Below are 27,921 nucleotides of genomic sequence, written 5' to 3'. Positions count from 1 at the left end.
TGATCGAGTGGGTAATAGCTTATCCTTTTCTTGTTGGGCACTGTATTGTGCCTACAAGTCACATGGGAACCATCTGTGATCCTTTGTACATCGAGATTCCAGCAGTGCAATGAAATTACACAGCTTCAATCACTCACAGCAGGAAACAAAATGAAGGTGTTAGACTAGCTGAATGATGCATTCACCGTTCATTTAATGCACCTGAAGTACCCAAGTGACTGAAAATGCAGGTGCTAGCTTGGAAAGAATTGGAGCACTGCAGTTAAGGCTCTATTTAACTTCACTGCCATTACAGTTTTCCAGCTCATTCTAGCTCTGTGTGAATGACTAAGCAGTAACTGAACTCCCAGTTTCACTTCATTAAATTATTTGCCAGGAAAAGACCGTGAGAATGCTGCTTAAAATGAGTAGGATATGGCTTTACATCTGGATTACACGAGAATGACAAATCTCACACAACAACAATTTACACTGCAGGGCAAATGGTTGGCAAGTTAAATCTCAATGACCAAGGCACTGCTTTGCAGAAAGCAAATGATTAATTACAGAATCCTACCATCCCAGGTAATTCAAAATGCAATTCCTGAACATATTCTGTTTATTTGCAGAGAACAAGTCCCTGCATATGAACGTATGCTGCTTTTGACAGTTGTAAATGATCCATGTTATGAGTTCAACCGATTATCTTAAATTGGCTGTTTGTAGAGCTATTAATGCACTTAGAATTGTTCAGCAGGAGTTTTTTTATTCATTCACTGGATGTAGACATCTCTGGCCAAGTCAGCATTTACTGCCCATTCATAATTGCCCAAAGGCCAGTTAAAAATCAATCACATTGCTGTGGATCTGGAGTCATATGCAGGCCAGACCAGGTAAGATGGAGTTCCATTCTCTGAAGGACATTAATGAACCAGATGGGTTTTTCCTGACAAGTGACAATGGTTTCATGGTTATCATTAGACCCTTAACTCCAGATTGAATTAAAATTCCACCACCGGTCTGGCAAAATTTGAACCCAGGTCCCCAGAACGTTAGCTGAGTTTCTAGATTAATAAGGTCAAAATGAGAACTGCAGATGCTGAAGGTTAGAGTCGAGAGTATAGTGCTAGAAAAGCACAGCAGATCAGGCAGCAGCCAAGTAGTAGGAGAGTCAACGTTTTGGGCAAAAGCCCTTCATCAGGAATGAGAATTAAAAGTTGAGCAATAATTCCATAGGCCACTGCTTCCCTTATCATCCAACTGATCTATCACATCTATTCTCAGTTAAAAATCACTGGACTATAACCTGGTGTAATTGATTTTTAACTTTATCCATCCCAGTCCAACACCGGCACCTCCACATCACATCTATTCACAGATATTTTGTTTTAAGTTTTACAACTGAAGACTAGTGGAGTATGGTCTTTATAAGATTTATTACAAACAACTGAAAGAACAAATTGAAGTCTATCTGACACAAAAAAAATCACTGCCCTTTCAAGAGGAAGATAAGCATCTGAATGTACATTCCACAATGTGGTCATGCCTCCTGCAACCTCAGTTTCTATGGTGCTCCTTCATTTCTTGTGCAACTGCTGATCCTGCCATTGTAATTCGCCACTACCATTGATGGTGACTGCCTTCCTCTCCTGATGTACCCTTCACTTCAAATAAATTGCAAAAGCATCTGAGTCTCCTCCTCTCCTGCTGGTGCCTGCCTGAAAGCCTCTGAATTTCTTGTCATGCAAAGCAGTTATCAGACTGTCAAGTCTTTAATGATTCAAGTAATTTGAAGTTGACAGACCTCCATGAAGTGCACTTGAAACTCAAATTGTTTTCTCTTGCAAGTTTTGAAAAATCTTGGAAACGTGTAGTGAAGGTGTTAAATCTAAAGGAACTCATGGCAATAGGTTTTCATTTGCGTGCAACTATCAGTTTATTTGGGGTCTTTATTGCCTATACTTCTGTGCTCTTAATCACATTGACTAACGCAAATAATTGTGGTCACGTTTCACTTTTATAGGAATTTAATTATGTTCTTGACCACAATCCACCCATTGTTGCTTGCTAACATTTCCCTTTGTTAATGTGAGGCCAGTAAAGCAAGATTTGGCATTTGTCAGGTGCATGATCATTATTGTAAATAGTGGTAACATCAGAAAATGTTACTGTATGGAAATAAATATTTAAATCATTTGTGTTGCAATAAACAATAATCTGATCTCAAACACAGATACCAAAAAGAAAAGAAAATTCCACTTATTAGAGTTTGGAAGTAAATGGTCACTAGAAATACTGAAGAAGGCAGTACACTCACCCAATTAACATATAGCTTTTTAAGGTGGTTTTAAGCTTTTGGAAGGGCATTTATAACTCAGGAAAATACTGTGTCATTAGAGCTGCTTCAGTTAAGCATAATAGTCGCTGGAAATGGGACAGCTATGTAGCGTGGTTATACAAGTGAGTGACAACTTCCACAATAATTCTCACTGCAATGATTAAGCTCTGTTCTATTGTGATCAAACTGAAGTGGCACATCATTCTTCATGGGACTGCCACAGAGCATTGGCATTGAGCCAAAAGCTAAACAACCCACTGTGTAGTTAATCCCTCTTAAATTCATGCCTAATAGATGAATACTTCTGTTAAGTGGTTTGACATTGAACATTCAAAACCATTTTATGTTTGCATCCATTGTTTTCCCTCTTGCTAATTGAACAATTATAGCAATTCTTTCGGTATACCTATAATATTTGAAAGCTGGAACAAATTAAAAAGAGTAAGAAATCTAATGTTTTGATGAAACTTCCATTCTAACATACTTGCCGTTAATGTGTACTCTATTGCAGAAGTGAAATAACTTAAAATCTGTCATGGAAAATTGTTTTATTCAATAGATATATTGTGATCTTTTCTCAACACCAGAAAGTGATGACAATAGAATGATATGAGTAACCAAGTAATTGTTGCCAATATGAGCAAATGAATGCTTAATACCTTTAGATGATTTTTCTCTGTCCACCAACTTAGCAGAGATATTATCTTGTTTCAAATAAAATGATCAAAACGTACATTAAAATAGCTCAGTGCAAGAAGGGCATGAAATCATCTTAAACATTTGTTTGTTAAGATCAACATTTCCAAGTTGCCATCTTACTTGAACTGTGGGGAATTTCAATGGATAAAATCACCTTTGCACAAAAGGATTGAATGCTTTGTTGCTTTATATGGACAATTCTGATTTTGAACTTATCAGTAAATTCAGTTTAAACTAAATTACCAATGCTTTATTGGTTATCTGCTTTCACCAGAGGGATTACATCCTGATCCAAGCTCATATCTCTGCAGTAGGTGATCCATGACAGTCCACAGATATTGCTAGTCCATGGGCACTCAGGGGATTTACTGCAATGGTGTAGACAGTTTGCTTTTGCTACTGAACCTTGCCAAGCAATTATACATGTAAATGTATCATTTAAAAAGACTAATATGGCTCTGAAAAATTCTGACAAGGTCAAGATAACCATGGTAGAGAGCACTACTTTAAATCTTTAATTTGCCACTTGATACAATTGTATCGACAGTCATTTCCGTTGACGAATTCAGTGTCATGCATATTTAGATCCATGTAAATGGATCGCTGCATACAGTTTCATTTGCTGCTTCACATAAATTAATGCAGAAAAGAAATATTCCAAATCAGGGAGACAAAGCATTTTGGAGATGTAAGTGCCACAAAATAAAAGTAATGTGCATTGTAAAAATTTTATTTTAAAGATTTGGCACTGCAAAGGCTGTGCAAACTGAACCAAAAGGTTGGAGGAGTGCAAGGAATTGGTCCAGGTGCCTCACCTACATACACAGGATGAGCCACAGATACCCGGTATCATTTCATAAGTAACTGGTCCCAGATTTCCAGCCTTTTACCTAAAGTCATCTGCCATTGAGGCAAGTTCATTGGGGGAGGGCTGGAGTCAGTGGTAATACTACTACACAACTCAGGTCCACAGAAAACTTTCTTTAAAGACGTGTTAAAACTTACCTTTAGATGGTGCTGAAGGATGATTTGTGGAGCAGTCCATGTGTGTCTACCTTATTCAAAATTGGATCCTTCCTGCTTAAAATCAAAATGGCCTAATGCTTAGGATGCTGGGGAAAAAAAAGGATTTTGATCATAAATGTAGCAGATTGGCTGTTCCACTAAACTGACATGCATTATGTTTGTGTCACACCAGAAAAATATGTACTAGTTGTGATTATTTATACACTTCTGCATACAAATTATCAAATATTTTGTTTTAGATCATAAAACCATAGGGTATAGGAGCAGAATTAGGGCATTCAGCCCATCAATGCTCCACTGTTTGATCATGGCTATTATGTTTCTCAACCCCACTTTCCTGCTATCTTCCAGGGGGCACAGTGGCTCAGTAGTTAGCACTGCTACCTCACAGCACCAGCGACCCGGGCGACTGTCTGTGTGCAGTTTGCATGGTCTCTCCATGTCTGTGTGGATTTCCTCCAGGGTGCTCCGGTTTCCTCCCACAATCCAAAGATGTACAGTTAGGTGAATTAGCCATGCTGAATTACCCATAGCTTTCAGGGATGTGAAGGTTAGGTGCATTAGTCAGGGGTAAATGTAGACTAATAGGTAGGGGAATGGGTCTGGATGGGTTACTCTTTGGAGGGTTGGTGTGGACACATTGGGCCAAAGGGCCTGTTTCCAAACTGTAGGAATTCTATGATTCCCATAACCTTAGCTCCCTTTACCAATCAAGAGCCTTTTAAGGAAATATTAAAGTAAATATTGAAATACCAGTTATACTTCAAGGTCTTAACATCAGTCGGCAGTATTTAGATTCAGTACTTAGGTGTTGTACATTTTGTTGGAAAAAGATGCAAACTTTATTTCTCATTAGGCCATAAATGCTGGAAATCATTTCTCAACATTTCCATCTCTATCTTCATTTGAACTGTGCCTTTAAGCCAAACTCTTTGAGCAAGTTTGTGGTTACTTACCCTGATATCCCTTCATGTGGTGTAGTGTTAAATTCTGTTCGGTAATACTCCTGCAAAGAACCTTGCAATATTTTACATTGTCAAAAGCATATGGTACTTGCTCTTGGAGTGTACATTGGCACAAATCTACCACCAGGTCTCAAACAACACAACTAATTGGGACCAATTACCTTTTGGGAGTGAAGCTAGTCAGTAGCAGTAACCCAACATGGGCTGGAAGCAGCTCTGCAGCCCATTTTACACATGTTCAATTTCCATTTGTGTCAGTCCATTATTGCTCAATGGGTAGCATTGTGAGTTGAAGGGCCACTGGAGAGACCAGAGCACAAAATTTAGGCTGATACTCCAGTACAGTATTGAGCAAATGCATCCAACTTCTGTTTGCTGGCTTATTGCACTTTCCAGTTCTTTAAGATTAATATGCAGGCACATACCTCAAGGGGAATGTAAAACATATGTGTGACCTATCTCTTCCCTGCACAAGACATTCTCAATTACTATGTAACTACATAATATACAGCATAAAGGAAATATTGGGAGTGAGAAGTGTTTTATTTTTAGGGGTACAGCAAAGACTCTTTAGGAAGATGAATGAGGAGATAATCCTGTGATGAAAGGCTGAGTAAATTGAACCTATATTCGCTGGAGTTCAAAAGAAACAGAGGAAATCTCATCAAAACTTATAAGATTCTGAAGGTGTAATGTAGGTGTTAAGAGATTTAGTTCACTGGTCAGAGAATCTAAAATATGGATCCACAGACTCCACATAAGGGGGCAATCATTTAGGACTGAGATGTAGAGAAATTATTCACTTACAGGGTTGTGAAGGTCTGGAATTCTCTATCCCAAAGGCTGCTGACTGATTGATTAACTTATTGTCATGTGTACCAAAGTACAGTGAAAAGCTTTGTTTATGAGCAATACAGGCAGATCATTGTAAACAAGAATATACAGATCAACAAGAATTAGACAGAGACATACGGGTTACATTGCATAAGGCATGCGCTAAGCGAGATCAATATTAGCAAGATCAGCATTATCTGAGATACAGAATCTACTCATCAGTCTAATGACAGCAGGGAAGTAGTTGTTCCTGAACCTGTTGGTGCGTGTATTCAAGGTTCTTTATCTCCTGCCTAACGGAGTGCAGTTGGCAGCCGTTCCGTGACAATGAACCATGAACATGGAGTCCATGGATGGAAAGTCGGCTTTTGCAATGATCTGGGCTGTGCACATAACCTTCTGTAATTTCTTAAGGTCCTGAGCAGAACAGTTGCCATAATGCACCCAAACATTATGCTTTAGATTAGATTAGATTCTCTACAGTGTGGAAACAGGCCCTTCGGCACAACAAGTCCACACCACCCCTCCGAAGAGAAACCCACCCAGACCCATTCCCCTACCCTATATTTACCCCTGACTTAATGCACCTAACACTGTGGGCAATTTAGTATGGCCAATTCACCTGACCTGCACATCTTTGGATTGTGGGAGGAAACCGGAGGACACCCACGCAGACACGGGGAGAATGTGCAAACTCCACACAGACAGGCGGAAATCGAACCCAGGACCCTGGTGCTGTGAGGCAGCAGTGCTAACCACTGAGCCATCGTGCCACCCCCACTGAGCCACTGTGCCATGGTGTATCTGTAGAAAGGTTGGTGAGGGTCCTTATACTCATACCAAATTTCCTGAGCCACCTCAGAAATAAAAGGTGTTATTGTACCTTCTGGACTGTTCCATCTACGTGGGAAGCTCAGGACAAGTTGTCGGTTGTTGTCACTCCAAGGACCTTGATGCTGTCCACCCTCTCAACTTCAGTTCTGTTGATGTAGATATTGGTGTGTTTTCCTCCTTTCTTTTGAAGTGAGCGATCAATTCTTTAGTTTTGTTAACGTTGAGGGAGAGGTTGTTCTCACTGTACCACGTCACCGAATCCTCTATCTCCCTTCTGTATTTTGGCTCTATCTTCTTAGATATCCGTCCTACCACAGTAGTGTCATCAGCAAACTTGTAGATGGTGTTTGTTTGTAATTTGGCAACACAGTGGTAGGTGCACAGGGAGTTAAGTAGGGGCTGAGAATGCACTCTTTGTGTAATTCCAGTGTTGAGTGTTATTATGGAAGAGGTGCAGTTACATTGAAGATATTTAAGTCTGGGATTGAGATATTTTTGATCTCTCAGGGAATAAAAGTTGACAAATGACATTTAGGCTCAACATCTCACACAATAATACTGAAAGAAGAAGCAGACTCAATAGGCTTTATTATCCAATCCTGTTCTTAGAATAATAGAGTCACAGAGATGTATAGCACGGAAACAGACCCTTCAGTCCAACTCATCCATGCCCAGGTAATCTAATCTAGTCCCATTTGACAGCACTTGGCCCGCATCCCTCTAAACCCATCCTATTCATATACCCATTCAAATGCCTTTTAAATGCTGCAATTGTACCAGCTTCCACCAGTTCTTCTGGCAACTCATTCCATACACGCACCACCCTCTGTAAGAAAACATTGCCCCTTAAGTCCCTTTTAAATCTTTCCCCTGCCACCCTAAACCTATGCCCTCTAGATCTGGACTCACCACCCCTGGGAAAAAAAACCTTGCCTATTTATTCTATCCATGCCCTTCATGATTTTTCAACATCTCTAAGGTTACCCCTCAGCATCCGGCCCTCCAGGAAAAATATCCCCAGCCTATTCAACCTCTCCCTATAGCTCAAATCATCCAACCCTGGCAACATCCTTGTAAATCTTTTCTGAACCCTTTCAAGTTTCACAACATCCTTCCAATAGGAAGGAGACCAGAACTGCATGCAATATTCCAAAAGAGGTCTCACCAATGTTCTATACAGCTGCAACATGACCTTCCAACTCCTATATTCAATGCTTTGACCAATAAAGGAAAGCACAACACTATTCCAACTTCTTCACTATTCCATCTAGCTGTGACTGTCTTTTCAAGATAATATGAACTTGCACACCAAGGTCTGTTTGTTCAGCAACACTCTCTTGTACCTTACCATTAAGTGAATAAGTCCAGCTCAGTTTTACTTTTCCCAACTGCAGCATCTTGCATTTAAATAACTTGATCTTCATCTGTCACTCCTCATTCCATTGGCCCATCTTCGCTGTCCACAACACCTACAATTTTGGTGTCATCTGCAAACTTACTAACTATACCTCCTTTGTTCACATCCAAATCATTAAAATAAATGACGAGAACAAGTGGACCCAGCACCCATCCTTGTGGCAGACCACTGGTCACAGGCCTCCAGGCTAAAAAGCAACCTTCCACCACCACCCTCCGTTTTCTACCTTTGAGCCAGTTCTGTATCCAAATGGCTAATCCTCCCTGTATTCCATGATCTCTAACCTTGCTAACCAGACTCCCATGGAGAACCTTGTTGAATGCCTTATCGAAGTCTACATAGATCACGTCTACTGCTCTGCCCTCATCAATCATCTTTGCTATTTCTTCAAAAAACTCAATTAAGTTTGTGAGACATGATTCCCCAAGCACAAAGCCATGCTGACTATCCCTAATCAATCCATTCCTTTCCAAATACATATGCATCCTGTCCCTCAAGATTCCCTCCAACAACTTACCCACCGCCAATGTCAGGCCCACCGTCTATAGTTCCTTGGCTTTTCATTACCACCTTTCTTAATTAGCAAACTTCCAGTCTTCCGTCACCTCACCTATGACTATCAATAATACAAATATCTCAGCAAGGGGCCTAGCAATCACTTATCTAGCTTCCCACAGAGTTCTAGTGTACACCTGATCCAGGTCCTAGGTATTTATCCACTTTTATGCGTTTCAAGACATCCAGCACTTCCTCCTCTGTCATATGGACATTTTTCAAGATATCACCATCTATTCCCCTAAATTCTATGTCTTCCATGTCCTTCTCCAAAGTGAACACTGATGCAAAATACTCGTTTAGTATTTCCTACCTCTCCTGTCACTCCAAACATTGTGTGCCTTGCTGAATTTTGAGGGGCCCTATTCTCTCCCTGGTTACTCTTTTGTCTTTAATATATTTATAAAATCTCTTGGGATTCTCCTTAAGCCTATTTGCCAAAGCTATCTCATGTCCCCTTTTTGCCCTTCTTATCTCTTTTGTTCTTGTGAAATGTCCGAGATGCCATCTGTCAGATGAGGTATTAAATTAACACTGTCTGATCTTTTAGGTAGCATTAAACATCCCAATTCACTATAGCAAAGATAATCAAGGGAGTTATATCTATATATTCTTTGACCAACATCACAAAGTAGTTTATCAAGGCTTCATCACGCTACTGCTTGTCTATTTTATTGAGAGATTTGATTGCCTAGATTCCTAATCTACAATAGTGACAATAATTCAAAATAATAGATCCTCTCATAACCGAGGGTCATTCCAAAGTACAAACCCAATGAAGTACATTTGAAGTGCAGTCACTCTACTCCTACATCACCCACATTGTAAAAGAATTTGAACACAAGCAAGCTTTCACAAACAGAAATATGATCATGATCAAGTACTTTTGTTCTTGTGGTGTTCGAGGGATGAACACTGGGCAGAATGTCAGGAGTATGCTCCAACACTTTATTAAATAGTGCCATCGGGTTTTTTTTAATATCCTAAATGGAGCCAAGCATCTCTAAGAATGAATGAACCTATGAACGCCTGACTCAAGTTGGAAGAATTTCAGCTTTGACCAGGGCCATGAACTGAGGTAAGCAGAGGGAACTGTAGTGCTGCCTGGAGCTGATCTTCCAGCAGCTTACCCTGGAAGCCAGAGCCAATGTTCCAGCCAGGCTTTGAGGCGCACCTGGCCATCGTGTGGACCAATCAGCACCACCTTCACAGTTCCACACCTCCAATGAATGAGACCACTATCCACCCCAAAACCCATTCAGCCCATTGAGACTGTTCCACCACTCAATACGATCATGGCTGCCTGTGAATTAACTCCATATACTTATCTTTTACCTGCCTCAGAGGCAATAACAATTCTAAATAGACCTGTAGCTGCCTTTGAAATGTACTTATTTTGCTTTGAAGCATTTGACACTTTTTTTTTCATTTGTGGGACATGGACATTACAGGCTGCCCAGCATTTATTGCCTGTCCCGAGTTGCACTTGAGAAGGTGGTGATGAAGTGCCTTCTTGAACAGCTGCAGTCCACATGCTGCAGGTTAACCCACAGTGCCCTTAAGAGGTGAATTCCAGGATTTTGACCCAGCAACAGTGAAGGAATGACAATATATTTCCAAGTCAGGATGGTAAGTAGCTTGGAAGGGAACTTGCAGTTGTTGATGTTTCAATGTATCTGCTGTCCTTGACCTTCTAAATGGCAGTGGTCATGGGTTTGGAAGGTGCTGTCTAAGAATCTTTGGTAAATCCCTCAGTGCATCTTGTAGAAAGTACACTCTGCTGCCACTGTGTGTCAATGCTGGAGGGAGTAGATGCTTGTAGATGTGGTGCCTGTTAAGTGGGCTGCTTTGCCTTGGATGGTGTCAAACTTCTTGAGTGTTTTTGGAGCTGCATCCATCCAGGCAAGAGGAAACTATTCCATTACACTCCTCACTTGTGCCTAGATGATGACAAGCTTAGTGGAGTCACAAGATAAATTATTTGCCATAATATTCCTCACCTCTAAATTTCTCTTGTAGCCACAATGTTTATGTGGTGAGTCCAACTGAGATCCTAGTCAATGGTAATTGCCAGCATGTCAATAGTTGGGGATTTAGTGATAACAATACCATTGAACATCAAGGGACAGTGATTAGATTATCTTTTATTGGAGATAATTATTACTTAGCATTTTCAAGGCATAAATGTTGCTTAACACTTGTCAGCCCAAGCCTGGATATTGTCTAGATCTTGTCACATTTGAACATGGACTGCTTCAATTTGAAGGAGTCAAAAATGATAATCAGCACAAACATGCCCACTTCTAACCTTATGATGAGGACAGGTCATTAATGAAGCAACTGAACACTACCCTGAGGAACTCCTGCAGAGATGTCCTAGAGCTGAGATGATGTACCTCTAACCACCATGACCATCTTCCCAAATACCAGGTATAACTCCAACCGGCACAGAGTTTGCCCCCAATATCCACTAATTCTAGAATTCCTTGATGAAATCAAGGCTGCATTCAACCAGAAGTGATGAGGGCTGTCACTCTCATCTCACCTCTAGAAATTAGCAGTTTTGTCCATGTTTGGACCAAGGCTGTAATGAGATCAGGAGCTGAGTGGCCCTGGCAGAATCCAAACTTGGCGTCGCTGAGCAGGTTGCTGCTAAGCAGGTGCTGTTTGATAGCATTGTTAATGACACCTTCCATCACTTTACTGATGATCGAGAGTCGACTGATGGGGTAGTAATTAGCCAGGTTGGATTTGTTCTACTTTATACGTACAGGACATACTTGGGAATTCTCCACATTGTCGGGTCAATGCCAGTGTTGTAACCATACTGGAAAAGCTTGGCTAAGGGAGCGGCAACTTCTGGAGTCAAAGCCTTCAGTACTATTGCCAGAATGTTGTCAGGCCCATAGCCTTTGGAGTATTCAATGCCACCAAGCATTTCTTGACATTGCATGGAGTGAGTTGAATTGAAGACGGGTATCTGTAATGTTGGAGACAACTGGAAGAGGCATTGACCAGCTTCCTATAGTTTTATTGATTTTAGTGCCAGCAAAATTAAAGCCAGGAGGAAATTGTTCTGGATCTATAGCTATATAAACACAGTGTGACTTTGTGAAGATTTTATATTTCAGAAGAATCTGAAAGGGATTTTTCATTTTCAGAGTGAAAATATTTTGCATATTTTGCCAGGTGTACACTAACACTTATCCCGGCAGATGAAGTAATTGATTACTCCAGGTCAGACATTTCAATTTCAAATTCAATATCTTGAACTGTCAACAGGAAAAAAATGTTGGTTATGTAAACCTTTTGTACTCGACATGCAATTTCTACCTGCTCAAGAGAAACCTGTTTCTTTGATCATGTAACACTGACTCAAGCATGAAATGTCTCAGGAAATTTGTTATGCATATTCACTTGATATAATGTGCAATCAACCTTAAAACTAAGAGTTAGAGCTGCAAAGTCAACAATTGACATTTTAAATCAGTTTAATTTTGTTGCCCTCAACAACTTTTTAGAGTTGGATTTTGCATTTCACATTGGGGCGCGGGTGGCAGAATCTGAAACAATTAGCCTGCTCATGCTCTCTTGCCACCATTTCAGTTCAGCGAATTGGCACTCAGGTCACCAATTAATCACTGCCTGTGGATCAGCAGCACAAATGGAGGAGGCTCCATTCCAAACCTGCAAGCTATTGTCATGTTCAGGATGACATGCAGCAGAGGAATTATACCTTTAATAGATAGTTGGTCTTGGTTACAAATACAAAGATCCCTGGTCTCTAAATCTTTCTTTATTTTTTGTAGCAGGTTCATAAAAGTAAAATGAAAATTAGACATTTGAAAAAAAATCAATAATGACACATTTGCCAACTGAATCTGATGCATTCAGCCATCTTTTCCTATATCTTTGTGGCACCTCTTTAGACCTGTCGTCAAACATCCCCAAAATGTTTCTGCAGCTGATGCCTTAAAATTGCAGGAGATAATGAAAACACTTGGATAACTCTGTCGTGAGCTTTCAAAATGGCTGGTGACCTTTCACTTCCGTGCCTACTCGCCTTCCCTAATTTCAGAGGCTGGCATGATGATGTTGTTGTACCGAACAGATATCATCACTCTATTTTATGTTTGCATAGGAGGGCAGCCTACCCAATTTATGGCCCTCAAATCCAGCCCCAATTTTCAATTTATATATACTGACTTTCTTCAATGGAGGTTCCATCTGTACTTTTGAAATGCTTACTGTGGTCAGGCAAGTGCACAAAGAAAGGACAGGAGAGAATCCTCAAAAAGCTTTTTGGAGCATTGCCCATACCCAACCTTATGGTCAGCCCCTTGGAAATTATCATGCCCCCATGTACCAAGGTTCCAGTCAATCAATGACTACTGACCTTTTAATTGAGTTAACAAGATAACCATTAATCCAATGGTTTTGTACTAAATATTAAAACACTAATAAACAGTCAATTAATGTCAAATCCAGTATGAATAAACATTAGGAATTAAATCACGTTCCAGCCTGGACATCAGATAAATAGAATATTCATGGCATTGAAAAAGAGGATTGAACCCATTGTATCCACACTGGCTTTCTGTGCAGCAATGCAGTCAGTCTCATTACCCCACCCCCTTCTGGTCTCCCTGCAGATTTACTTCCCTCGAGCACCCATCCAATTTCATTTAGAAATCATTGAATGATTCCACTTCCACTACCGTGATAGACACCAAGTGCCAGATCAATAACCAAAACCAGTGATTCCTGATCATTGTTTCATCAGATATTGAGACCAGTTTTTCTTTGTCAGCTTCCATAATCTTTTATGCCACAGTCAGATCTCCCCTGAAACTCCTTTGCTCAAGGAGAACACTCACAACACCTCTGACATAAACTTATAGGTTGACCAGTAATCCAGAGCTCCAGGATAATGGTTAGGGTGATGGGTTCAAATCTCAGAATGGCAAATGATGAAATTTGCATTTAATGAAAATCTGGAATTTTAAAAAGGTAGTCTAATGGCAACTACACAACCATATTCGATTTTCATAAAAACACATCTGGTCCAATTCCTTTATGGAAGGAAATCCGTCATCCTGACCTGAACTGGCTCCAGATCTGACTCCAGATCCACAGCTGGTGGTTGGTTCTCATCTGCTCTCTAGACAATTAGAGATCTAAACAAATGCTGGGCTATCCAGTGATACCTGCATCTCACAAATGAATTTTAAAAATTCAGTCCTGAAACAATTCTAATAAATCACCTAAATAGCCTTTCGCTGTTCCTGCATCAACCTCACCAACAGAAAATACAACAGCAGAAACAGCCCTGCTGAACCTGCAAAATCCGACCTATTTATGTCTGGGGGCAAGTGACAATATTGGAAGAGCTGTTTCACAGACTAGTCAAGCAATAGCTTTGCATATTGTCACCTTCACAGAATCATACCTGACAGACAATGTCCCAGACACCACCATCACCAACCTGGTGACAGACCCGGCAAAGCTGGCGGATACAGTCTGGAGGGAGTTGCCCTGGGTGTTGTCAACATTCATGCCGGACTCATTAAGTATCACTGTTTCAGGTTAAACATGGGCAAGGAAACATCATGCTGGTTGCCATGTGCTGTCCTCCCTCGGCTGATGAATCAGTATTCCATGTTGACCAACACTTAGAGAAAGCACTGAGGATGGAAAGGGCACAAAATCTATTCTGGGTGGAGCATTTTTAGTGCTATCATCACTAAATAACCCATTATCACATCCTGATAGCGGGTTACTATTGACCAGAAACTTAACTGGACTGACCACATAAACACAATGGTTACAAATGCAGGCCAGAGGTTAGGTATACTGAGGCATGTAACTCATGTCCTAAATCCCTTAAGCCTGTCCACCATCTATAAGGCACAAGTGAGGAGTGTGATGGAGCTCCCCATTTGCCTGGATTGGTGCAGTTCCAACAGCAGTCAAGAAGATTGACATCATCCAGGACAAAGCAGCCTGCTTGATTGGCACAGCATCCACAAACACCTACTCTCTCCACCACTGCGCTCAGTAGCAGCAGTGTTTACTATCTACAAGATGCAATGCAGAAAGAGATTCTTGGACAACACCTTCCAAATCCACAACCACATCTATCCAGAAGGACTAGATACATGGAAACACCACCACCTGCAATTTTCCCTCCACGCCACTGACCATTCGGATTTGAAAATATATTGCCATTAATTCAGTGTCATTGGGTCAAACTCCTGGAATTTCTTTACTAAGGGCAATGTGGGTCTACCAACAGCATGGTGGCCTGCAACAGTGCAAGAGAACAGCTCACCATCACCTTCTCAAGGACAACTAGGGACAGGAAATAAATGCTAGCCAGCCATAGCCCCGAAGTTCTACAAGTAAATAATCTGGAGGAAATGGTGTAGTTATGGTCAAACAAAAGCTTTACAAAAGGTACAGTAAAGCCTCCCCGCTTTTATACTCAATGCCTCGATTTCTAATATACAACATTCCATACGTTTTGCTAACCAATCTCCTAATATATCTTGGCACCTTCAGAGATGTTTCAGCATTTTTCACATGCAACTTTCCTAATTAAAAAGTTTGAGGTCAATGAGTGATAAAATTTTAAAATAAAACAGCCACAGGATTCAAGAAAACAGAAAAAGTAATTAAATAAAGAGTCTAACACATTTGACAAATTACTTAATTGGCTATTGCCAATGGTTTCTGGATGGGTGGGATCTTATCATACCTGAAGTTTTCTGCAATCTTACTAAGTGAAAGCTATCAGCATGTATTCTTCACCATTTTAATGCCCTTAAACCTTTAATTATGTTTCAAGTACAGCAAGGAGACAGACATTAGAATGAATAACAGGTCTAATTTGATACAATCATCTAGTCAGTGCCATAAACTGAGAAAATTTTTGTATCAGTCAATCTTCAAATGAGGTTATCCTCCCCACTTCATTGATGAGGTGATCAATTCAGCAACAAATTACCAAAATTGCATTTCATTTAGAGGAAAGCTACAGAAAACAAGTAGCAAATCTCTCCTATGACCTAGAATTCAATACCATTTAGCAGCATATGTTTTTCTGGAGATTTAAAATTATATGGATAATTTAAAATTACGTTTCCAAAAATATATCAGCAAAATTAGATTGTCACCATTAGTGAAGCACTACTAGAGAACTGATTCATATCAACCATTGGTTTTCAATTGCATGAAGACTTTTCCAAAAAAATCACCAAGACAGAAACCAAAACCACCTAATTTTCTCACTTTGGAATTTTACATTCTTGTATTGAGCTTTACATTGTTTTTGTTAAAGATGGCAAAAAATATTCTGATTAAAACTACATTTCAAGCCACTTTTCAGGAAGAGGAATTGACACTCTCTCCAACTATCATATTGTTAAATAAGATTACCTTGCAATAATTAAAATATGTTTATAAACATAAATATGTCCAGCATATATAGAAATTAAAATATGATAGAAAATTTCTTTTTATCAAATGAATTCTAATCAATTGTTATGACAATGGTTCATGACCCCGAATTATTTACGAATATATTGAACTTTGAAATTAGACCTGGATTTTAGTAAAAGACCTAGAAGCCAAGAACGGTTGATAATGTAAATCCTGAGAATGGATTACAGACTACTGAAAGTGGCTTTGTGAACAGATGGAACGTCACATCAAGGGAGTACCAGGAAACATCAGAGAGACTTAAAAGGAAGAGATGCAAAGCATAAGCTGATAACTTTCTCAGTAGGAAAGCCATTTCTTGTGTGTTATATTCCAGACTGTGAACATAATTCAAAAGTCATGTTTGTGTTTTGAGCTCTCAGCAATACACAAGAACAATGGTCAAAATTCCCTGCAGCCCCCATCTCAGTTTATTAGTGAGTTGATATGAAATTGTGGACTAGTGCACTGTGAATGTCACAATTTGAGGTCAGCCATTAGATATCCCTGCACTGTAGGTATAAAAAGATTGTTTCTCATTCTGAATGCTGAAAGGCAGGCAAACCATTGTAGTCACTGTTGGACAGGAAACAGGGCAAAAGCTTGCCAAATAACTTGCAAAGCCCAGAATTTACAGATGGACTGCTTCAGTACCAATGCCAGTGTTATCACTATCACACTGTTTAATGGCTCCAATATTCCACCATCCACTTATTGTGGAACACAGTAACTGTTATCTTTTTCCTTAATTCACATTTATAATCTGAGTGTATGCTTATTGTGGATTATTATCTTTTCTTGCATTCATTAGCTGATAAATTCATTTTTCCTTTAACCCAAGAATTTGACTCCTTTTAAAGAATTGAGACAGTTGGATGGGAAAAGGTATCCATAACTAAAGGGATCCAATTTAAATGAACTGTTATCAACTGAGAGAAGGGTTCAATAAAAAAGGGGAGACAGTTCATCCCTCCTCAGCAGAGGCTATTCTGCCCAGAGTCATCACTTGTTCAGGACTAATCATAATGCAGTCAGGAATCTCGAAAAGGATTGTATGCTAGAGGGTGAAAAAAGGCAGATTTATGACTTCTGTTGGCTCCAAATACCACTTCCTGATCCAATTTCATGGTAACAACCTATCTTGGTTCCATGGTGGGGAGGGGAAGGAGGAGCAATAAGAGTATGGACACATCCGTGCAGAACTGGAAAAATGTCACTCCATTGTGAATCACAAGGTTGGGCAAACAGACCTTAGCTGGACAGTCTTATCATTTTCAATATAACTGAGCTGCTTGCCTAACAATTGGGAAGGATGATACCTCAATCAAGAACTATACTCAAGTATCAGGAGATGCTCTGTGATAAAGCAACACAATCTGGCCTCTGCGAGTTGTATTGCTATCTGAAATGAAAGAAGAGATTTTCCTCCTTAGAGGAGGCAAGAAAAGGCAAATAAACACTTAGGTTGGCACTAGGAAGCTATGCGCCCCACTCCCTCCCTTTCTACCACTTCACCAATAATGTTTTGGACAGGAAAGTCCATGGTCAACCCCTATTTAACCTGCCACCCATTAAGGCACTCAAGTGGACTGTTAATAATCAGAAGATTGACTGTACACCAGCTGGATTAACTGCCTTCCTGATAGTCAAAAAAGATTGCCACCTTTCCAACTCTGCAAATGTGTTGGCATGACTATTGGGTTAGGTTGGGGAAGGCTTGATTTGTCTCATTGTGGGGCAATCAAATGCAAGAATAGACAATGGGAGTGGCAGGCAACAATCAAATGCCAAGCCTTTCTCACCTCCAAGCCTTGACCACCTTCTTTCTATGATCTTCATCTTGCAATGCTTCCCCTCAGAAAAAAAACTTACTTTTTAACTGGTCCTGATCTTCAACACTGGCTTTCAGCTACCACAGGAGACTGAGGAGGTCAAGTCAGTGGATTATATTCAAGGAAGAGATAGATCAATATTTAGATTATAAAGACATCTAGGGAGAAATCAGGAATATGGCATTGACATAAAGGATCTGACATGGTCATATTGAATGGTAGAGCAGGCTTGAAGGGTCTAATGATGCACTTCTGCTCCTGGTTTCAAGATTTCACCATCTTGGGTCTTCCAAGTACCATGTCTCCACACAATGGCTGCCAACTTCCAACTGGCCAAGAAGTCCACCAAGTTCCTGATACTTGATGCAGTAGGCTCTTTCACAGGTGGAGGCTAAGAAGTTTTCTTCTTCTTCAAAAACATGAAATCCAGCTGAAAATCATGAATTAACATTGGCTCTTCAAATAAACATTGACAAGAACGAGAGTTTATTCGTCTGACAGAAGCTTGCATCCTTGCCCAGATTTCTTTAGCTCTTGCCAATTGCTCATTCAAGCTAAACTCTACATTGTGAAACCTCAATCCAGAACTCAGCCTCAAATCCTATATCCAGTTTCTCTATTTCTGGGTCCCTCTGTACCTACCATTGTACCATCTCTGAAATTCTCTTATAGAATGTTGCTCTTCTTCCAACATTCTCTAAATTGGCCTTTTGAAGTTCACTGCACAAAAATTAAAACATATCCAGAAATCTGCTGCCCTTATTGATTTCCGGCCCAATAGATTGATCTCCCAATTATCTTTGCTTTGAAACTTTTCTAATGCCTCTCACGCCCCTCTCTCCATGACCTCTACCAATCATACATCTCAAATCATGTTGACTTTTCTTAGAAATCTAGACTAAAATGTACCTCCTCCCTCTATACTACTAGCAGAAGAATCAATGGCTTCTGTGATATACTTGTCCTGAATCCTCCCATCTAAAGGACCAACAACCAGCAAAACAAATGTCATTTACAAAATACCGTGCAAGGACTGCAACAAACTTCATTGGACAAACAGGCAGGGAACTAGCCACCAGGATACACAAACACCAACTAGCCACCAAAAGACATGACCCACTATCACTAATATCCTGACATCCATCCTGGGACAGGCTAACCAGAGACACACACAGGAATTCCTAGAGGTCTGGCATTAAAACCAGAACTCCATCAATAAACACATTGATTTGGACTCCATTTACCAACAGAAATGATATCATCCACCTTAACAGACCAAGACACACAAACAGAAAGTGGGACAGGACACCAGAGGCTCACTTATGATGTTATGTAGCATGGTGATGAAATGTCTGAGAACAAACCTACCAGCTCAGCAAACAAACCTACAACTTGAACCTCAACCTGAGCTATAAATCTTCTCAAAAATCACAAGTATCTGAAGAAGTATAGCACGAGTAACCAAGAAAGTGCAGTGGTAAGTAAGTGCAGGACAGGAGAATAAAACTTTGGGAGAATGAGACATAAAAATCAAACACACAAAACAAAACCCAAACTTCATGCAGGGTTTACTGGGGAACAACAGTGAGCAGGAGCCTGAGACTAAGGTGACACTTTTCTCCTGGCAATGAAATGAAGAGTGATGTATAAAATGCAGGATTATGCACACACACACAAGAAAGCAACAAGGCTCAAAGCAAGAATACAGGAAGAATGTCTATAGAGAGCCTGGGCCACAGATCTCTCATTTAGCAGTGGCATATCAACAACAAACAGCTCAGATCTACAAACAGCAAAGACAAATGAACAGGGGAAAATCAAATCATAGACATGATGGGAGTCCTGAAAAAAGCCCAGAAAAAGAAGGCAAATGCCCAGAGTGCAAATCAGAAAGAGAATCCATGAAGCAACTGGCAACAGCTGGAGAAAGAGCGTAAAAACCTCAGCAAGATCAAAATTGTTTGCATTCAAAGTTGCTGACAACTGAACATTTGAACAATAATAGCTTAAAATATTATTGTAGGTGCAAAAGTTCATAAATTCAAGCTTGAAATTAAAAACATAGATAAGACTCTGTTCCACTTGAAAAACAAAATACAACAATGGTTTTTGAAGCAATTTGTCATATGTCAAGCTGAGTACGCAGCCCGCAATTTCAACTTGACACAAGGTGGTCAACTTCGCTGTAAAGAGCTCTTGTTCATCAACATTAGCATTGTATGGTTCTTGATATTAATAGCCATTAGGACAGTTAGCAGTGCCACCAATGCAACAGGGCAGGAAGGATATACTCTTTAACAACACAAAATTCATTTTGTTATACTTTCAAAGACACTACACAAATGTAAATTAATGCTACTGAGCAAATCAGAGTGGGTAGCTGGACAGATTCTATCTACTTAAGTCAATCATTAAAGTCTGACAGACAGACGCAAGATGTGATATGTGCTGAGGAAGGATGTTTAATTAAACGGATGATTGATCAGCCATGGCATCACTTCAGCGCAGAGCTGAGAGAACGTTGCATTATTAAAAGGTGCCATCCATCAAATGAAACACTGAATTATTGCCCTTTCTGCCTATTCAAGTGGTTTATGCAAATATTAAAGATCCCATGCCTCTATTTTTAAAAATGGGGAATTCAGAATAAAAGATCATAAGAAAGTTTTGATTGAGAAACAAGACTCCACACATTCAATATGTAAGCCAATCCAGAGCAAAAGTAGCATTTTTTCTACGTGGTCTTTTCTCATTCACATTGAATAACAAACATTAAATAAGTTAAAGCAAGAGATGAATCTCCCCATGAAACAATTTCAAATAGTGCTGTGAATATGTGTGTAATTCAAATACAGGCTTGTCTACCTGTCAGCATGCAACTCAAACGAGCTGACTGCCAGCTGGGAAAGGAGAGAGAAACAAGCTCCAAATAAGGTCCTGGTTTTAAATTCAAAAGGAACTGTATTTCTGGATTTTTTCTCAAATTCCTCTAAGCTCTCTATGACCCAGAAATGGGGTTGCACAGTCAGGAACCAGCAAAGTCAAAGCTCCCCCTGTATTATAACAGGATGTAAATATGCTAATAATGATCATGTAAGACGTGATGTTACTCTGATGTTGGCAGACTAGAGTAGCAAGAAGCATATAATGGAGGAGGGAAATGCTGAACTAGACACCTGTATTCAATATTATGTATGCCTAAATGAAGTGCTCTGCAGTACAGAATAGGATGCAAGTCTCACTCCAGGATAAGGTCAAATTAGGGATGGTGGAGATTAATACTAATAATAGTAGGAAGGTTATATGGCAGAGTAAGCTTTAAGAGAGCGTGTAGACATTCAAAGCTTTAGAAAACCAAGAGTATAGAATCTATGAAAAGACAAAAAAGGAAATCTGGAAAACATGCTGGCAACAATAGTCTCCTGAAACACTTCTATTTTGCTGCAATGTTCCTTCCCTTAATCTATAAAATGCATATCTCACCACAACCTTTTTCTATCCAAGCAAAACAATGATAGTTTATTAGATCAAGAATGCCAAATTTGTGTCGCATTCCGTTCTAGAAATGGATTGCTATTTCGAAATAGGACTTCCCCACGCACAATTTTCACTGGTTTCTTTCAGACAAAGAACTGGGAGGATACTTGTCCAATGATTGTAAACTACAATTGAACTTTAACCTTGCAGCAAACAATAGTAAACAGTGAAAACGAAAACAGTTAACACCCATTCCCTAAAATAATCATGTACGGCATACATTGACAAAATGGATACTAATCCATTTGTCCAAGAGTTAAACAAGGACCAAAGGAAACATGTTTAAATTTTTAACTGCAAACTTGCTGCACATATTTTCACTATACCAGCAGTCATCTGCAAAACTATCAATCTTCTGTCTTATTTAAAAATGGTAGAATGTATTTATTTCATTCTATATATTATGGACTGATATATTTCCTATATGATTCAATAATAGTTGACACAAACATGGGAAGGTAGGTGGATTGATGAAGTCATTTTAAATTGAGTTTGCTGAAAAGAAAGAGAGAGATTTTATCAAGGCTTTTTACTTTACACACATCAGGATTTGCACAGTAAGAGTGATATAAAGGGGGGACAACACAGACTGGTGCATTCTCCATGACAGTACACTTAATCAGAGTTCAATTGTTAACCAATCATCACTCTCTACAGATTGGATTGTTAACTCAGCTAACATGGTAAACTACATTCAGATGTGATCAATATCAACAGCTGATTTCATTTATTATTGTCACATATACCGAGATACAGTGAAAAGTATTGTTTTGCATACTGTCCAAACAAATCATACCTTATCTAAGTACTTCAGGGTAATAGAACTGAAAGCAGGACATAATGTTACAGCTCAGAGAAGGTGCGGAGAAAGATCAACTCTAAAATGAGATGTCCGTTCATAACAGCGGGGAAGAAGCTGTTCTTAAATCTTTGGCATGCATTTTCAACTCTTTGTTTCTTCTGACCAATGGAAGATGTTTGGAGAGAATATATTTGGGGTGGGAGGGATCTTTGATTATGTTGGCTGCTTTCTTGAGGCAGCGGGAAGTGTAGATGGAGTCAATGAAAAGGAGAATGGATTTTGTGACTGACTGGGTAGTGTTCCCCACTCTGTAGTTTCTTGTGGTGTTGGACAGGGCAGTTTCCAAGTGAAGCTATGATGCATCCGGATTGGATGCTTTCTATGGTACATTCACAAAAATTGGTAACAGACCTTGTGAATATGCTGCATGTCCTTAGTCTTCTGAGGAAGTAGAGGCACTGATATGCTCTCTTGACTGTACCATCAATATGCATGGACCAGGATATTTACTCCTTGGAACCTGAAGGTCTCAACCACCCCCACTTCAGCGCCATTGATATAGTCAGGGGTGTGTCCTCCACTCCGCTTCCTGAAACTGATGAACAGCTCCTTCATTTTACTGACATTGAGGGAGAGATTTTTTCTTTAAATTTTATTTGGGGGATGTGGGCGTCACTGGCTGGCCAACATTTATTGCCCATCCCCAACTGCTCTTGGGACGTGGTGGTGAGCTGCCTTCTTGAACTGCTGCAATCCACTTGCTGTAGGTTGATCCACAATGCCTTTAGGCATTTTGACCCAGCGACAATGAAGGAACAGCAGTATATTTCCAAGTCAAGATGGTGAGTGGCTTGGAGAGGAACTTGCAGGTGGTGGAGTTCCAATTTACAGAAGAACTTTGATTATTCGAACAACACGGTCGGGGAGTATTTTGTTCGGAAAACCGGAAGTTCATATAATCAAATGCCAGATAACAGAGTTTAACCAAGCATCAGGACCTTGCGGTCTTGTCCAGATAATCCGAAATTTGGATAATTGAAGTTCAGGTAATTGAGGTTCCTCTGTGTTGTTTTTACACCATGCCACTCAGCTGTTTATCTCCTCTCTGTACTCTGTCTCATCAATGTTTGAGATCCAGCCCACTACGGTGATGTCATCAGCAAATTTGTCACTGGAGTTGGAGCTGAATTTGGCCACATAGCCATTAATGTATAAGGATCACAGTAAGGGGCTGAGTACACAGCCTTGTGGGGTACTGGTGTTGAGGATTATTGTGGACAAGATGGTGTTGCCTTATTGATTGCAATCTGTTGGTCAGGAAGTTAAGAGTCCAGTTAAAGAGGGGGGAGCAGAGTTCTAGGTCTCGGAGTTTGGGGATGGGTTTTGTTGGAATTATGGAGTTGAAGGCAGAGTTAAAGTTGAGACATCGGAGTCTGACATAGATGTCCTTGTTATCCAGATGTTCTAGGGAGAAGTGTAAAGCCAGGGAGATGGCATCTGTAGTGAACCTAATGTGACGGTAGGCAAATTATGGTGGATCAAGGCAATCTGAAAATGTGAGTTGATGTGCCATTACTAACCTCTCAAAGCACTTCGTAATGATGGATGTCAGAGCCATTTGGCACTGAGATGATAGTGGTCTTCTTGAAGCTGATGGGAATCTCACATCATAGTAAGGAGAGGTTAAGGATGTCTGTAAATATCCCCACCAGCTGGTCCGTGCAGGATCTGAGTACACAATTCAGGCCAGTTGCTTTCTTTGGGTTCACTCTCAAGAAGGCCGAGCTGATGTCTGCGGTGGTGACTGTGGGTACAGGTGCGTCCGAGACTGTTGGGACAGGTGACATCATTTCACTGACCTTCTGTTCAAAACAAGTATAAAATGCTTTGAGCTCATCGGGGAAGGATGCATTGTTGTCAGCGATTCTGCTCAACTTTGCTTTGTAGCCCATTATATCATGTAAGCCTTGCCACAGTCGACATATGTTCATGTGGTTGTATGGGACTCCAGTTGAATGTGGTATTGTCTTTTGGCATCCCAGATGGCTTTGTGAAGATTGTACCTTTATTTCCTGTATAGGTCAGTGTCACCTGACTTGAACACCTCAGACCTGGACTTCAGTAGGGAGTGGATTTTCCAGTTCATCCATAGTTTGTGATTGGGAACCCACTCGGATAGACCTCTTTGGCATGCAGTCCCCCAACACTTCCTGATGAAATACTTATTTAGCTCCCATAACTAATTTTTTTTCAACACTATAATGGTCAGTCAAATTAACCTCCCTATCTCTGCATTTAACCAGGCTTAATAACCAGAACAAGACTTTGTAAATAACCTATATCAGACATCAAGTTGAGAGCTCAAACAAAAGAATTAACAAATTACTAATAATACAGTTGCTTTAGCAAAGCAATGATAAACAATAAGATGATTTAATTAATGTTTACAATTTAAGCTCAAGCATCTTTGATTCTAGCTCCCACTTACACCTGGACAGATAGCCAGACGTAGTTAAACGATAATTCAAAAGAAAAATAAGAGAACTAACTAATTAGTTCACTTGAGCAAACTCCGTAACATCACAGGTCAGGACAGCTGAGACAAGAAAAAACAATGACTCCTGTTTAAAAGGAGTTACAAAGCATCAACTACAATGGCTGGAGTATAGAAAATAAACTTGGGGAGTAAGAATTAAATATTTTACATGCCGACCAGAGCCAGGATTTTAGGTGCTGAGATCTCCCAGAAAGCCAACAGAAGAGTCAGTAGAATGAAAGAATCAATAAAGAAGATATCCCTATCACTCATAGAAGTTCTACAGCACTTAATAATCCAAGGTGATTAGTCAGGACTTCAGCCCCTCAAAAGAAACAAGTCCCCCCATAAAAGACCACTGGTTGATCCGATTGGCAAGCAGCTCTGACATTGCAGCAGTGTCACAGGCAGTGATGGCCATGACTGAGCCCACAAACAGCATCAAGTTCAAAGTCCCAGAGTACAAGGTTTAGGTAGGTATTGGCCGTGTCGTGAAGGCAGGCAGGCAGTTCTAGGTTTTGCCCAACAAGGGGAATTATTAACAAGTTACAGCAAACTAGAGGGCAGCTAGAAGGCCGAATGGGGCATTTTACAATTTCTCTTTGTAGATTAGATTCCCTACTGTGTGGAAACAGACCCTTTGGCCCAACAAGTTCACACCGACCCTTCGTAGAGTAACTCACCCCCCCTCTGACTAATGTACCTAACAACTATGGACAATTAAGCATGGCCAATTCACCTAACTTGCAAATCTTTGCAATGTGTGAAGAAACCGGAGCACCCAGAGGAAACCCACGCACACAGGGGGAAAATGTGCAAAATCCACACAGACAGTCCCCCAAGGCTGGAATCAAACCTGAGTCCCTGATGCTATGAGGCAGCAGTGCTAGCCACAGAGCCACCGTGCCACCCACTGCTGTGGGTCTAGAGTCACATGTAGGCCAGACAAGGCGAGGATAGCAGATTTCCTTCCCTGAAGGACACTAGGTGGGTTTTTTCTGACAATCAACAATGATTTCACAGTCATCAGTAGATTATTAATTCCAGATATTTGCTTTTATTGAATGCAAATTTCACCATGAGGCTTAGAGGCTGGATCATTTGTATGTAAATATCTGTGGATGTGGGGTGCATGCAATTGGAACCAATGGAGCATGCTCTTTGACATTTTGACATCTGGGGTCTGACATGGAGGTCATTTGGAGTGAGTGGTGAGCTGGAGTCAGCAAATACCTACTCTAACATCCATGTTGACAATTGGTAATGTCTAGTTTATTTGTGGCAGATGGTACAACAGAAAACTGCATTCTAATGAGGTGAGATTTGCAGTAAGTAAAGTGGTTAAATAATGAGCAATAATCCCCTTAGAAGGCAGCTGACTGCTTAACAAGAATCTCATCTCAAAGTCCAGGAATTACTTTTAAATAAAAGTAACGAGTTGCTCCTGTGATTAAGACAGGCCTTGCGGGACTTCTTGTGTGATTCTACCCGAATTCTCACTATGAACCACATTGTTCAGGCCTCCATAAGATTCAGCTTACTGATTCAGTCTATAATCCTTCTTCGAATATAGGAAAATGGGTTTCTGTGGGTTACTCTTCAGATGGTCAGTGTGGACTTATTGGGCCAAAGGGCCAGTTTCCACACTGTAGGGAATCTAATCTAATCAATGTGGTTGATTCTCGGTTGCCCCCTGAAATGGCCAAGCAAGCCATTCAGTTGTACCAATCACTACAAAGTCTCAAAGAAATGAAACCGGATCACCTAGCATTGACCTAGGCACCGGAAAAGACAATAGCAGAAATAGTCCTATCAACCCTTCAGGGTCTTCCTTCGTGCCCTACTGGGGCCTTGTTCCAAAATCAGGGAGAGCTGTTTCACAGACTAATCAAGCAACAGCCTGACATAATTATACTCATCAAATCACATCTTACAGACACCACCATCACATCCCTGGATATGTCCTGTCTCACCAGCAGGACTGACCCAGCAGAGGTGGCTGCACAGTGGTATAGAGTCTGGAGGGAGTTGCTCTGGGAATCCTCAACATTGACTCCAGATTCAGTGAAATCTCATGGCTTCAGGTTAAACATGGGCAAGGAAACCTCCTGCTGATTACCACATGCTGTCCTCCCTTAGCTTGTGAATCAGTACTCCTCTATGTTGAACAACACTTACAGGAAACACCGAGGATGACAAGGGCACAAAATAGGGGACTTCAATGTCCACCACCAAGGGTGGCTCGCCAGCCATATTTCAGATTGAATTGGTCAGGTCCTAAAGGACATAGTTGTTAGTTTTGGTCTGCGGCAGGTAGTGAAGGAGCCAACAAGAGAGAAAAACATACTTGACCTCATCCTTACCAATCTACCAGCTGCATCTGACCATGATAGTATCGGTAAGAGTGACCACCACACAGTCTTTGTGAAGTTGAAGTCCTGCCTTCAGATTGAGAATAAACTCCATAGTGTTGTGTGGCATTATCACAATGCTAAATGGGACAGATTTCAAACAGCTCTAGCAGCTCAAGACTGGGCATCCATGAGGTGCTATGGGCCATCAACAGCAGCAGAATTGTACTCCAGCGCAATCTGTAACTTCATGGCCCAGCATATTCCCCACTCAACCATTACCATCAAGCCAGGGGATCAACGCTGGCTCAATGGAGAGTGCAGGAGGGCATACCAGGAGCAGCATCAGGCATAACTGAAGATGAGGTGTCAATCTGGTGAAGCCATCGAACAAGATTACTTGCATGCCAAACAGCATATGCAGCAAGGAGGGACACAGGTAAGCAATTCCATAATCAATGGATCAGATCTAAGCTCTGCAGTCCTGCCAAATCCAGTCATGAATTGTGGCGGACAATTCAACAACTCACTGAAGGAGGAGGGTCCACAAATATCCCCATCTTCAATATTGGAAGAGGCCATCACATCAATACAAAAGATAAGGTTGAAGCTTTTGCAGCAATCTTCAGCCAGAATTGCTGAGTGGATGATCCAACTCGGCGTCCTCCAGTGGTCCCCCACATTCCAGACATCATGGTTGCTGGAGGTCAGTCACCTCAGCTCTTCAAAGCTGCACT

At 40.6% G+C, this 27,921-nt stretch overlaps 1 protein-coding gene across 3 annotated transcripts in view; it reads right to left on the bottom strand.

The window, feature by feature from the left end:
- thsd7ba (thrombospondin, type I, domain containing 7Ba) overlaps window positions 1-27,921 on the bottom strand; it is a 919,481-nt gene that overhangs the window by 751,326 nt on the left and 140,234 nt on the right. The gene's annotated exons all lie outside the window — the stretch shown is intronic.

This window comes from Chiloscyllium plagiosum, unplaced genomic scaffold, assembly GCF_037043375.1.
Source record: "Chiloscyllium plagiosum isolate Xiang-an unplaced genomic scaffold, Cpla_swu_hap1 HiC_scaffold_7, whole genome shotgun sequence".
Classification (NCBI taxonomy): Eukaryota; Metazoa; Chordata; class Chondrichthyes; order Orectolobiformes; family Hemiscylliidae; genus Chiloscyllium; species Chiloscyllium plagiosum.
The sequence above is the reverse complement of the archived record's forward strand: the minus strand, read 5'-3'. Positions and strand labels throughout refer to the sequence as shown.